Genomic DNA, 14,615 nt, shown 5'->3' on the forward strand with positions numbered 1-14,615 from the left:
GTGTGTTTGTGGGTGTGGAGGGCCATACCAAGAGCCCCAGGGAGGCGGGAGGCGCCCTGCGCAAAGGCGCACCAAGGCTCCTTTTCCGTGCCTCAAAAGCGCCCAAAAGGTGCCCAAAGCGCAAAAGGAGAAGAGAGGGGCGCAAAGGGAGGGAAAGGGGGAAAAGGGGGAGCTTTAGGGGGGTCTTCTTCTTCTTGGGACTCATCGCCTCCTGCTCCTGCTCCTCCCCTCAGGCTCCCGCCCCTTGGCCCAGCTGGGTCCTCCCCTTCGAGTCCCCTCTGCGCTGCTGCTGCTGCTGCTGGGCTTCTTCTATCTCCTTCTTCCTGGCAAAGGGCAGGAGGAGTTGGTTGGTGAGCAGGAGGAGTTTGGGGATGGGGCGCTGAGGGGAGCCCTCTTCTCGCCTTGGCCAGCTGGAGGAGAGAGACCTCGCTTCCTTTCCCTCCCTTTCTCTCGCTCGCTCTCTCTCTCTCTCTCTAGTCTTTTCTGCCTCCCTTCCTCTGCTTTGGGTGCTGCCTGCCTGCCTGCCCTTGGGGGGAAGTGGAGCTCCTGCTGCTGCTGCTGCCTCTGGCCCAGGAGGAGAGAGAGAGAGAGAGAGAGAGAGTGGGGCGGAGCTGAGGGTTGCCTTGGCCGGCCCTGAGCAGCCCCCGAGAAAGCGGGAAGAAGGAGAAGAGCAGCTGCCAAGCAAGCAAAGAAAGAAAGAAGGAAAGAAAGAAGGAAAGAAAGAAAGAAGCCTGGTAAGGGGACTTCAGGGCAAGCCCCAAAGTGTGTGGGGTAGGTTTCTGGGAGGAGGAGGAGGAGGAGGAAAGGATGTTGGGGTTTCTTTTTCGTCCCTTTCCCTTTCCCCCTTTTGCCCTCCCTACGCTTTCTCTTCCTAATTTGGTTCCTTCCCTTCCTTCCTTTCTTTCTCTCTTTCTTTTTTGCGATTTATTGGTCATTGTTTTATATCTATGTAAGCCGCCTCGATCCTCGATGGGAGAGGCGGAGTAAAAATATTTTTTATTATTATAAATTTATTATTATTATTATTATTATGATCATCATTATTTTTCTCCTTCCACTCCCAGACTGGAGGAACGATCCGCTGCCACCCCGCTTTCACCGCTGTGGCTCCATGCTGTGGAATTCTGGGAACGGTAGTCGGTCATGGCACCTTGGCATGGAGCCGTGGCAGGGAAAGTGGGGTCGCAGCCCAAGCGTGGCTCTGCAACTTGCCAAGGGCTTCTTGCCACAGTGCCCCTCGTAACCCACCGCTCGAGCCAGGAGCTCTTTTAAATGAAGGGGCTGGGAGAAAATACCTCACTTAATATATATATATATATATATATATATATGTAGAGAGATCTTGTAGCACCTTTGAGACTCACTGAAAGAAAGAAATTGGCAGCAGGAGCTTTCCTAGACTTCAGCCTCAGATACATCTGAGGAAGTAGACTGGAGTCTAGGAAAGCGCATGTTGCCAACTTCTTTCAGTGCTACAAGATCTCTCTGTGTACTGATTCTACAGGCTAACATGGCTATAATCTTTGAATACACACACACACAGGGAACCAGCTGGTGTAGTGTTTTGAGCCTTGGGCTATGACTCTGGAGACCAGGGTTCAAATACCCACTCCAGCATAAAAATCCACTGGGTGACTTTAGGCAAGTTACACTCTCTCAGCCTCTGGGGAAGGCAATGGCAAACCTCCTCTGAAGAAACTTGCCAAGAAAAGCCCATGACAGGGTTGCAAACATAGGCAAACATGACTCGGAAGCACCCAACAAGGGCTGGCACAGATACACACATGTATCCGTATGTATGTATTTTGTTGTGGCGGTGTGCCTTCAAGTCATTTCTGACTTATGGTGATCCTATCATGGGGTTATCTTGGCAATTTTCTTCAAAAAAGGTTTTTCCATTGCCATCCTCTGAGGCTGAGAGAGTGTAACTTGCCCGAGGTCACCCAATGGGTTTTATGGCTGAGTTGGGATTCGAACCCAGCTCTCCCAAGTCAAACTCCAATGCTCAAACCACAACGCCACACTGGCTCCCTATGTATATATTCGGTTAGGTCACACTCTTTCAGCCTCAGAGGATTTTTTTCTCTAACTACGGTCTTTAAAAAAGCTCCTAGCCCGAGTGATGAGTTGTGACAGACCGCTGTTGTGAGAGTTTTGTCCCTTTCACTGTATTTATGTGGCAGGTTCCTATAGGGAAGGGCTGACTCACATCAGGCTGCCTTTCCAACAGAGTCTTCTTATTTAAAAACAAAGACACTCAAAAACCTTTCCCTCTCAACTTGGGACAATGCTGTTCTGTGTCTTCCTGGTGTGTTCAGTTGCTACTTGTCATTTGTGGTGGTTATGCACAAGCTGTGGCTGACTGGCTTGTTGGAGAGACTGGTCTAGCTAGAGGCGAACATATCTTCCCACAACCCTTTTCTGTCTAAATCCCTCTTCCTCCCCACACATTATATATGAAAGCAGACCCTCCTTTGCAAATAAGGGTTCTCAGTACCACAACCATCTAAATCTAAGCCTGGCTGCTGGCTGTTTTATTCAGACAGTCCAGTGCAATATAAGAATGTCATGGTGAAAGTTCCTCAGAGTTTACAAGGTTGGTCTTAAGGGTAGTTAATATTTGACTGGCCAGATGTACAAATGTATTATTAAGCTGCTACCGCTTTAAAAGGAAAGTTCCCGGTGGCTTTACTCCAAAGTGCCCTGTTAAAACTCTACTTTTTTCATTCTAGTTCCTGCATCTCTCCTTAATGCAGGAGAGCATGTTTTCTGGGTATAGATAAACCAATAAAAAGGAAACACTCTTAGAAATATACAAATTGCTGGGAAAATGTGACTTGGAGAATTTTGCTAGACAGTTGAGTTTCTTTATATCGTACTTGGGTTTCTTCAAGGATCTCTGACATTTGGAGTTTCTTGGGCAATGCCTTGTAAGATAATCCACTTGTCCTTTTCAAATACCTTTCTGTACAAACAAATTTAACTACAGCATAAGCAGCAGAACTTAACCCTGTCAGCATCTGATATAACACACATTGGGTGTTTCCACACAAAGCTTTTGTTGTGCAATCTTTTGGCCTCTTCCACAGAGTTGTAAAGGGTCCAGATGTTGTGTGTCACCAACACATTTGTACTTTTTTGTCTTTGTTTTTAAAAAAAATCACAGAAAACCTGTTAAGGAGGAAAAATGGAATAGCCACACAATGGTTTTTGTGTGGGAACAGTAGGAGCTACACTGTCTTGTTTTCCTTACCACTAGATAATTTCATATGTCTTTTTCATGGCTGCATTAGGCAGTTTACACCTTCATCTTGGCCTCATTTACTACATGCAAGTAATTTGATTTTAGCGTAATTTGTTGTTGTGTGCTTTCTAGTAGTTTCTGACTTACAATGACCCTAAAGCAAAGCTATCCTGGGATCTTCTTGGCAAGATCTGTTCAGAGGGGTTTTTGCCTGTGGCTTCCTCTGAGGCTATTAGAGTGTGATTTGCACAAGTAGGTTTTCATGGCTGCACTGGGATTTGAAGCCTGGTCATAGTTTAATGCTCAGACCAACAGAGTGTACATTTGAGTAGTTGTACTTAAGATCACAGCCCGGAAACTTGTTTGTGCTGTGATCAGATGGAGTTTGCTCCCAAATAAGGGGTGGATATGACAGTAACATTAATGAGTGATTTGATCAAGGTTTCTTAGCCAAATAAAATTAAGGAAGGAAGACCTCCTGAATAAATCTTGTCAAGAAAACCCCGTGATATGTTTGCCTTAGGGATGCCATAAGTCACACATGACTTGAAGGCACACAGCAGCAACAAAAACAATGGTTATGTGAGACATGGCAATTGCTTCTTGAAATTAAGAAGACTGGTGAAAAGCTATATTTCTCTCACCTCAAGGCTAACCCTTTCTTCAAGTGTAGTAGCCATCTTGGGTGGAAACCCTACATAGTATATCAAGCTATAGTGAGAGCACAGAGAAATGTTCTGTCAGCCATCATTGCAAGGAAGCTTGTCTGGTGTGGATTCCTGCCAATGTCTCTTCAGTACTTCCTGCTGTCGCTAAAGAGAAAAGCTGTGGCAACTGATAATCTGCTATGACTTTGAAGTAGCCTGCCCAGTTTTTCTCTGAGAACTGCTTCCTCCAGTAGATGTGGCCCTGCATGACTGGCCTGTGCTTTTTTTGCTTTTCTGTGTTGTTTGTGCACATTCCAAACTGCCTAGGTAAATGCCAATCAGAAAAAAAGTAGCCAATTTCTTTCTTGCCCAAGAAATACCACCATCAGCTCCCAGAATCCTAAGGATACCTGCTGCTCCCTTGCCATGATGCTTCCTTCCTTTGTCCCTCCTTTGCTTCATACATTCTTAGTCTTTGACCAGTTTCGGTTTTCATGGGCCAGTATGGAATGTAAAGCCTTCTAGGAAGGGGCTCTGAGACATGTAAATTCTGTACACCATCATTGCTGCTAGAATGGCAAAGCGTTTTGTGGCACCATGAAGACTAACAGCTTTGTATTAGGGTAGAAACTTCTATGGGCTGCAGAGCGGCTTGCATGACTTGTTGCTTTGGTTGGCAGATGATGATATCCATACAGCGTGGGTGGGACGGGGAGGCAGTTGGAACTGAAGTACAAAACAACAAGCAAGTAATGGGAATTACCTTAACAGTGGCCATGAAAGCTAGCATGTAATTGTGCATTTTGCTTGGTACGATAAAGGTATCATTGTTGGGATGTTATTGGACTTAACAGTGGTGATTAGCTTTAACAGTAGTTGTTCCTGGGACTGATGATCTGAATTCAGTCATTCAGTGTGATTAGTCCATGCAGCCACAACAGATTGAGTTGAACCTCCTGGCAGAGTCCTTCTTCAGGCATTTCCTGTTGGAATCTCCCCTTTTCAGCCGTTTCCTGTTTGAATTTGTCTTTGCTACTGTTTTGTTCAAGAATGGCCCCTTTGAGGTCAGGGGAAGAGTGTTGTGAGATCCTGTTTTCCTACCATTACTATTTCAGGTGGCATATTTGTGTCCATTTATTCTTTTGTTTAGTGCAGGGAGGAGTGAGCATTGTGGTGCCAGGGACCACTTTTCATGTTCACCAAGTGCTCATGGGTCAGGGGTGTGTGTGTGTGTGTGTTTGTGTGTGTTGTTTTATGTAACATGGATTCAGAAGTGGATGAAATGAATTATTAAATATTTTTAAATTCATTAAAATTCCCTCCATCTTTATTAACAAATTCCTCCTGCTCATACTTAATTGATTATTTAAATTAAATTAAATTAATCTTAAATGTACTTAAATTCACTATATTTAATATGTGAAGTACAATACTGTACTAACAATTGGTTCTGGACCAAATGAAAGTAATTTGGCTACAATATCAAGTATGACATGTACAATCCTGTCAATTATTTATTGTGTTTCCCATTGTTTCCAATTCATTTAGCAGTCCCCTGGCAAATTAGGTGGCACACTCTGTTGTCAATTTGAATTTAAAATAAAAATTCTGGGGAAATTTGATGGGTGAGGCGCAGAAAAGTACTTGGAACTACATGTGGGTCATGAGCAGTGTTTTGCTCACTTGTGGTTTAGAACCTGTCATGTTTTTGCTATGTACAGAACAGTGGGACTTTGTTGGCAAATGTTAGCATAGATCACATTTTATGCTAAGCATGTCTATGAACCACTGATGCAGCGGATGATATTATTGTCCTGTTGTCATAGTGCCAGAGTAGACATGGGAAAGGAGTTGTCTTGTGGCTCAGCCATGGAACTTGATTCCTACACTTTAGCACTGTTACAAGTTATGTTGCTGTCACTGAGGTCCAAAACACTGCAGAAATAATCCAATTTGAGACAGCTTTAACTGCCCTGGCTCAATACTAGGGAATTCTCATAACTGTAGTTTTGTGAGACATTTAGCCTTCTCTGTCAGAGAGCTCTGGTGTCACAATAAACTACAATTCCCAGGATTCCCTAGTACTGAGCCAGGGCAGTCAAAGCAGTCTCAAACTGGATTATTTCTGCAGTGAGTTGCCTTTAAAAGCTGTAGTTTGTCTGTTGACAAGTGCAAGTTATCATTTTTGGCTTCAGAGAAAATGTGTAAGTGTCCAGTATAGTGTTGTCAGGATTTCAAAACAGCAGTAAGGGACCAATGAAATTCATGATATGCAGGGCTGAAAATCAGGGAACAGCTGTTGATAAGGTTGTGTTCTACCTAGATACCAAATGAAAGCATTGTTTTAAATTAACCATGGCATCTGTTGCTTTGTAAAGTTAACATGTTGTCCACACTCATAAATTCCACAATGAACTCACTTCTCTTTTTATGAAGGGCCGAAACCCCCAAAACCAGGATCCCCCCCATCTTTCAAACGCTCAAACAGGGAAAAGCTGTCATAATAATGGACATCTGCCAGTCTGATAAGAGATATGCTTTCCAGACCTCAAATAGGGGACATCCCTTATAACAAGGGACACCTGGAAACCCTAGTCCAGAATGGGTTGTAGATCACTGGAGCTATGTTTGAGAGGTTTTAACAGGGAGTTTTATATGGTGTTCTGTTGTTTTCTCTTCTGGATTTGTAATGTAGAAGATTGTTCCTAGGTACCAGTCTGGCCACATTGGTCTCTTTTTACTTCACTGTCAGAGGAAACCCTGATTTAACCACCAAAGTCCTGAAGCTGGAAGGATGGGTTACTACTCAACAAATGTTTAATGGCCACTGTTAGGATTGTGGTTATAGATCATAAAAGCTTATGACATAATGATTTTTCTTATGGTGTATCTACATTATAAAAATAACGTAGTTTGACATCAGTTTAAGTGCTGCAGTTCCATCTTATGCAATCCTGGAATTTATAGTTTCACAAGGTTTTAGCCTTCCCTGCCAAAGAGAGATGGTACCTCACAAAACTATAAATCCCAGGATTCTGTAGGATGGAGTCTTGGCAGTTAAAGTGATATCAGACTGCATTTATTTCTACAGTGTAGATGTACCCATAGTCCTCATAGTTTTTGTTGCAACAGACTTAAATACAGCCCCCTCCCCCGTTAAATTTGTGGTGAATAAATCTTTAAAAGAAATATAAAGAGATATTTAAAAGGCCCTGACCTGCCCTGGTTTAGAATATTAACGTTGATTTTTTCCTATTTTTCATTTTCGAGGCAAACATGCTGGTAGAAATATTTGTGAGCTGGGCTTCAGCCTTGTATCAATGTGATATTTTGCAATATTTTTATTTTCCAAATGTAACAAAAATCTTTGGCATTTAATGAAACAGAAGATACTGACTGTTACTCATAGATTTGTGATTTGCTGACATAAAATATTATTGGTTACTAAGGCACTTTAAAAGTTTTGATCATTAAAAAAGATGGTAATGCATTGTCTGTATGTTTATCAGGGGAAACATTTGCTGATTGCAGTACAACAAAGAGCAGTTTTCAAGAACTGTGGTTGCTTTGCCTCATTTCTTTTCATTAACTTAATTTCAAGTTACCTAGATTCAGGGTACTTTGAAAACCTCATCTTGGACCGCATTTTGTAGTCAATAGTTTTAAAAGTACTAGTCGTGTTAGTCTCTTGCAGCATAAAAAGGAGAAAGGGATGGGATGGGATGGAAGGAATGTGGCAGCATCTTTAAGATGAACTGGCTTTTATTTTAGCTTGAGGCTTTTGTGACTATAAACCCACTTCCTTAGATGCAGTACAGAGTGATATTAAAGCCTCAGGTTTAAAGCATATTTATAAAGTTGAGAAAGTGGGATAGAATGTAATAGGTTCCGTAAAGGCTCAAACCCTTGCCCTAAATTTTCAAAGGGCTGGACCAATAACATCACACACAACATAAAAGATCCATTTACTTGTTCTTCTTCCAATATGTTATGTGTTATTCTGTGCCAGCAATGCCCCTCTACAATCTACATTGGACAAACAGAACAGTCTCTACGCAAGAGGACTAATGGACAAAAATCTAACATTAGAAATGACAATACCCAAAAAACCAGTTGCAGAACATTTCAACATTTCTGGTCATACAGTAAGGGATTTACAGGTCGTGGTTCTTGAACAAGACTATTACAAAGGAAGACTGGAAGGAGAAACAGCTGAATTGAATTATATTCACAAATTCCAGTCCATTAGCAGCGGTATGACTAAAAATAATGCCTTTATGGCACACTACATATATTAATACAAGAATCCTTGCTACTGCACGTATAATAAAAAGCATCTTCTCAGAGGGAATTTTAAACCCAAGGAAACTGACTTTTGGTAAGCAGATTTATTCCTTTCACACATCAACAGTAACTGACCCACTGTAAAGATCTGAATGACCTGTAACACCTTGCCCAGCCCTTTGAAAATTAAAGCCAAGGGACATTCCGGCAGGCCTTTCCAGACTAGGTCCACCTCTATTTTCCTGCCTCCTCCACCTTCACTTCTCTCCTCTTTTCTCCATCCCTTTTTCTATCTGGTCCACACTATACATTTCTTTTTTTACAAATCTTCCATTGATTTTAACTGTGATTTTATAGTACTGTTTTAATATCTGTCTGGTTTAATCTCTTGTTAGTATTACTATGTTTTTATACTGGAGGGGGGGAAGGGATAGGGTTTTTTTAGAATTTTAACTGTATCCTCTTTTATTGTTGTAATACGCTTGGATTCCAAGTGATTAAGTGGAATATAAATTATTATTATTATTATTATTATTATTATTATTATTATTATTTCTGGATCCTATTAGATACTAACCCACTCCTGCACCTGTATACATATGCTTTATAAACTGAAGCTTTAATATTACTCCGCACTTCATCAGAAGAAGTGGAGTTATGTCCTTGAAAGCTCATAATAAAATAAAAATCATTTAGTGCTGCCACATTTCTTTCCCCCCTTCCTTCCTCCTATTTACTCTATATTTATTTACCTCTGTATACCTTCATTAAACCCAGTTGGATTCACATTTGCGTAGGTGTTCATAGAATTTAGTCCATGAAAGTTTATGCTAGAATGAATTTGTTAGTCTTCAAGGTATCAAAGTATTCGTTTACTATTTTACTATTAATGTGCTTTTTATTACTTTTCTATTTTAAATGTTACTATTAACATGCTTTTATATCCCTTTGATCTTTTACTGATCTCTGTGCATTTGTGTGTGTCTCTGTGTCATCAAGTTGCCTGTCGACTTCTGACAACCCCATGAATTTCATAGGGTTTTCTAGTACAAGGAGAATCATGGTATTCATGGTTTTGCCGGTTCTATCCTCTGAAATATAGTCTACAGCACTAGGTATTCATTGGCGGTCCCCCATCCAAGTTCAAAGCAGGGCTGATGCTGCTTAGTTTCCAAGATTACACAGGATCTGGTGCCTTACTCCCACAGAAGCTAACATGTTTTATAGGATATAATTGAAAATGAAATTCCCTCTACAATCTAGCTTGTAGAATCTATTTATAGATTACAGCATTTTAAAAGAAATGTTTGGAAAAGTTGTCACTCTTTCTGTATTCTGCACCAAAAGTGGAACCTGGGAGTAGTACTTGGTTTTGCAGTGGATGGGGCTGAGAAAAAAAAATTCTTTTGTTCTTAGCTTTATAATACATGTTAGAAAATATATACTGTTTTAGGGCACATGAGGCAATGAGACATGGGAGAGATTAACTTGCAGCGGAGTTAATTTCTGCTGGCAAGGAGTCATTTATCTCTTGCTCAGATTGACCGTATTAGTAAGGTAATGCTGGCTACCCTTGGTGTCTGTGCTATAAATTCTTTGAATCTAACCGATGCTGCATGCAGATCACTGCTTACCCGGTTTGTTTATCTTTGCGTGGGTTTCTGAATGCTGAAGTCTTTTTTTAAAAGAAGAGTTTAATAAGCGTTATATATTTTAAATAAGTTTAGCTACCTCTGTATTTTGCTTTTCTGAAACTGTATGATGATGAATTAGTCTAGCATTTATTGCTAAAGAAAAATGCATGCTCATGTTGATTTCCCTGTATGCCCCAGTTGTTTTCCATTATTCTGTAGAGCAAAAGAAAGAAAGAAAGAAATTTTAAAAATGTAAAAGAAGATTATAGTGTAAAATGCTGTCCCTCTCACCACCACTTAGAAAGCACACTCTAAAATTCTATGTTTTTGGAAGTGATACACTCCACCCACCGCTCTGACCCATCTCTCCTGTGTTGGCAGGACTGGCCCCTCCTTACTTATCAGACCTTCTTTCTCCTCACCTTCCCACTAGGGCTCTCCGTTCTGGTAGTCAAGGTCTGTTGTCTCAGCCCAGGATTTCCTCTGCCCCATCCTGGATTCGCCCCTTTTCACTTGCTGCCCCTCACTTCTGGAACCTTCTTCCCCCACAAGCAAGAGCCATCACTTCCTTAACCAGCTTCAAAACGGAGTTGAAAACCATCCTGTTCAGAGAAGCCTTCCCAGGCATTGCATAATTGTCACTTGCTATTTGATGTTCTTTTGGTGTCTGTTTTATTTAATCATTTCCTGTATGGCTATGTATTTTATATGTATTATCCTACTAGAGAGGCCCCTGCCCCACCACCTCTCCCTTCTCCTTTTGTGTCGTGTCTTTTTAGATTGTAAGCCTGAGGGCAGGGAACCGTCCAATTAAAAAGATTGTATGTACAGCGCTGTGTAAATTTACAGCGCTTTATAAATAAAGGTTAATAATAATAATAATAATAATAATAATAATAATAATAATAATAACTTGATAACTTCCAAACACACACACACACGCACACCAATGTAAGATAGCCAGACCTAAGGCTCCTCTACACTGGCTACTTAATCCAGGGCCAGTCTGGAACATTATGTCTCAGAATAACCACACATATGACCAAATCTGGTGTGGCATTGCATTGTTGTGCACATGGGCCAGCTGGGCCAACACTGCATCAGTCCCACTGGTTCATGCCTTTGCTCCTAGTGCTGCTGCTGCAACCTTGCCAGCTAACTACCCCCTACAAGAAGCTAGCTGTTACCATCACATTCACATCTGAAATCATAAAGGGAAACCCCACCATGTGATAAACAAGATATTGATCTCACAGGCACCCAGTTCTGACGTCAGCAGAAGGCTTCAGTGATAGGCTATATCTTTCTGCGAGCCAAAGTCCTCTCCTTCATCACATGTGTAATCAGTATGTACTGCTTTTTCATGATGCCATGTGCTGCATGGCTACATACATAAATAATGAGAGCACATACATGGCCAAGGCCACTGCATGTGTCTTTTTCTTTCCTGGCAGTCACCACAGTCACCCCACTGCAGGAAAGGAGTGTGCCAACTGGGTGGGAAAGACCTATGTGATAGTTAGTGCTCAGTGGCATGTTGTTTGTGTTTTCAGCCTTACAGTGTAGTATCACAATATGCAGAAGCAGATCCTGTTGGCTCCACAGGCGAAGCAGGGATGTAAATCTTGGCATATTTCAACATAATGTGCAAGAGTAAACAATTTCTATAGTTTCTTCCCCCATCACACAAGAACATAAAAATGTCTGTGTGGTTCCTGATCATTATTGACAAATGATGTGATCTTTCAGAGATTCTGGGATGGGAGTTGCATCCCCACCCCCACAAAGCCAAATATTTTTTTGCTTAGTAAACACCATTCAGGAACTAGTGTTTTTTTGTACAAAATGCAGAAATAATGTTTTCTATGCAAAAATGTGTTTTATCCACAAAACCCATGTGTATTTCAGTGTAAATTATCACACACACACACACACACACACACTTTATATTGTATGTAAAATCTCACAGCTGCCTCGTTTTTCTGTAATGTTGGAAAACCTTTTTTCCCAAAGTGGAAATAAAAATAAAATAAAATATTCTTTCCATTTTTTCTTTGAAGTGGACCTGAAAGTCTGACATTTTCCCTGAGGGAGGTTTGTTATGAATCATAAGAGTTTAGTATTTTGTGTATCAGTATGTACAAATGATTGGTCAACATACAACACTGTAAACATTATATGGAGAGAATGACAGATGAGAGAAATCTTTTTGAGTTGTAGGTAGCAAACTGAGAGTATGGACTAAGAACAAAGGAAAATTCTTTTGTGTATATGTGCTTAATGAGGGAAAGTCAGAGGCGATGAACCTGCATGATTTATAGCACATATTAGAGTCTAAATTTGTTTTTAGTTCTTATCTAAATGATAAACATCCCGGGGAAGCCATGTTGGCCATTTAGCAAATCCAATCAAAAATCCACCAAACAGTGATACCTTTATTGGCCAACCAAAGTGCATTGTGCATTTTGTGCATTATGCAGTTTGGTGGATTTTTAATAGGATTTTCTAAATGGTAGTTCTTCATTTGTGTTGAATTGTTTACTCTTCCTGTATAAACATGATGGGACTTGACAGTGGGAGATTTCTTGCACTTCCAGTGTTGTATGTGTGAGTGAGCGCATGTGTGCACGCACATTTGGAAATGCCATGAATTTCATAGGGATACTCAGAAGTGGCTTTACCATTTCCTACCTCTGAAATATAGCCTACAGCACCTGGTATTCATTGGTAGTCTGCCATCCAAGTACTAACCAGGGTTGACTGTGCTTAGCTTCCAAGATCAGATGGAATCTAGTGCCTTTAGGGTATTTAGACATTTCCATTATGATTCCTTGGTGCTAAATTTGAGCTATTGAAAAAAATAATATTGAAGACTGGAAGCATGTTTTGAACTATACAAGATATATTTTCCCGCTTCGATCCACCGGGAGAAGCGGGAAAATATAAATAAAACATTTTATTATTATTATTATTATTATTATTATTATTATTATTATTATTAAACATTTTCCTGAGAGTTTGGCCACCTGAGCTATCCTTCTATTCCTTTAGGCTTTTGTATGGACTAGAAAAGGCAGATTTTGTAAGATACACAAAATCCATATCTCAGAAGTCTAGTTGAATGCTGTGCTACATGAGGAGTAGTTTGTAGCCCCTGCTTCTAGTAAACAAAAATCCTTTGTAGCGAGTCATCTCTACATGTTGTTAAGTTACCACATAGACAGCTATAATTCTTTCAAAAAATTTCCTTAAAGAAGCACAACTAGAGATTAATGGAATAGCTGGGATAAAGAAATGCATTTTGCTAATGCCTTAGATGTTTGGCTTGTGTGCAGTGTGAACTCAATTGAGAATTGTTAGTAGGGAATGGAGAGAGAGCAGGAGGAGAATATCATTTTGAGCCAAAAATCAGGTATGTGTGTGGGTAGGGTTGCCATAAGTGAGGACCTCCAAACCGGGACAAATGTAGGACAAATGTAGGGCAACATTTTCAAATGTAGGACACATTTTTATAAAAATGGAGGACGCACAAAAATGAGGTTTTTTTTTTTAAAATGTTAATATAAATGCATGTTTTTAGGCATGATCAAAATGGAGGACATTTTGGCATTATTCTTAGGCAGAAATGTATTTGCCCTCGGGTTCAACTGTACTTCTCAGAAGTGTGTACTTGGGCAAGGGACTGTGGTTTTTCTTCACTGCGCATGAGTTTGTAAAAATCACAGCAAGTTACATTGGCCGTGCCTCAGAGGCTTGTTGATATCATCATCATAATCATCCTCCTCATCATCATCATCATCATCATCATCACCACTACAATTGGCCAAGAAAGGCAGACTTGTTAGCATTCAAAGCACCATAAATACACAAAAAATGCACTTGCATATATTTAATAATAAAAAATAATGAAAATATAAATAAAAAACAAGGCAGGGGTGTATATATTTGATAATAAAAATTAATGTAATAAAATAAAAAAACAAGCAATAATAAAAATTAATGAAATAAAATAAAACAAGCAATAATAAAAATTAATAAAATAAAATAAAAACAAGCAATAATAAAAATTAATAAAATAAAAACAAGCAATAATAAAAATTAATAAAATAAAAACAAGCAATAATAAAAATTAATAAAATAAAAACAAGCAATAATAAAAATTAATAAAATAAAAAAGCAATAATAAAAATTAATAAAATAAAAAAGCAATAATAAAAATTAATAAAATAAAAACAAGCAATAATAAAAATTAATAAAATAAAAACAAGCAATAATAAAAATTAATAAAATAAAAACAAGCAATAATAAAAATTAATAAAATAAAATAAAAACAAGCAATAATAAAAATTAATAAAATAAAAACAAGCAATAATAAAAATTAATAAAATAAAATAAAAACAAGCAATAATAAAAATTAATAAAATAAAAACAAGCAATAATAAAAATTAATAAAATAAAATAAAAACAAGCAATAATAAAAATTAATAAAATAAAATAAAACAAGCAATAATAAAAATTAATAAAATAAAAAAGCAATAATAAAAATTTAAAAAATTAAATAAAATAAGTATTTTATATTTTAAAAAATAATTTAAAACCCCCAAAATACCAAGGCAGACCTAATGGCCACTGAGTTAGCTCTCCTCCTCCTCCTCCTCCTCCTCCTCCTCCTCCTCCTTCTCCTTCTTCTCTGGCCCAATTCTGCCCTGGCCTTCAGGCACCCTTCCTCCGGCTCCTTCCTCCTCCTCCTCCTCTCTCCCTCCTCCTCCTTAGGATGCCTGGCGTGGGAGGAAGGGAAGCGGGGCA

The 14,615-nt window shown here is 39.4% G+C and overlaps 1 protein-coding gene across 3 annotated transcripts in view; it reads left to right on the forward strand.

The window, feature by feature from the left end:
- The first annotated feature begins 294 nt into the window (after window positions 1–294).
- Window positions 295–14,615, forward strand: part of LOC149282362 (hippocalcin-like protein 1) — a 101,366-nt gene continuing 87,045 nt past the window's right edge. Inside the window, exon 1 of one of the 3 annotated variants that reach the window (XM_089498296.1) lies at window positions 295–734. The gene's annotated coding sequence lies outside the window, so the exon portion shown is untranslated. The other 2 variants (XM_089498294.1, XM_089498297.1) reach the window with 2 other exon arrangements.

This window comes from Sceloporus occidentalis, unplaced genomic scaffold (genome assembly GCF_023333645.1).
Source record: "Sceloporus occidentalis isolate IW3139 unplaced genomic scaffold, rSceOcc1.0.p SCAF_118, whole genome shotgun sequence".
NCBI lineage: Eukaryota > Metazoa > Chordata > Lepidosauria > Squamata > Phrynosomatidae > Sceloporus > Sceloporus occidentalis.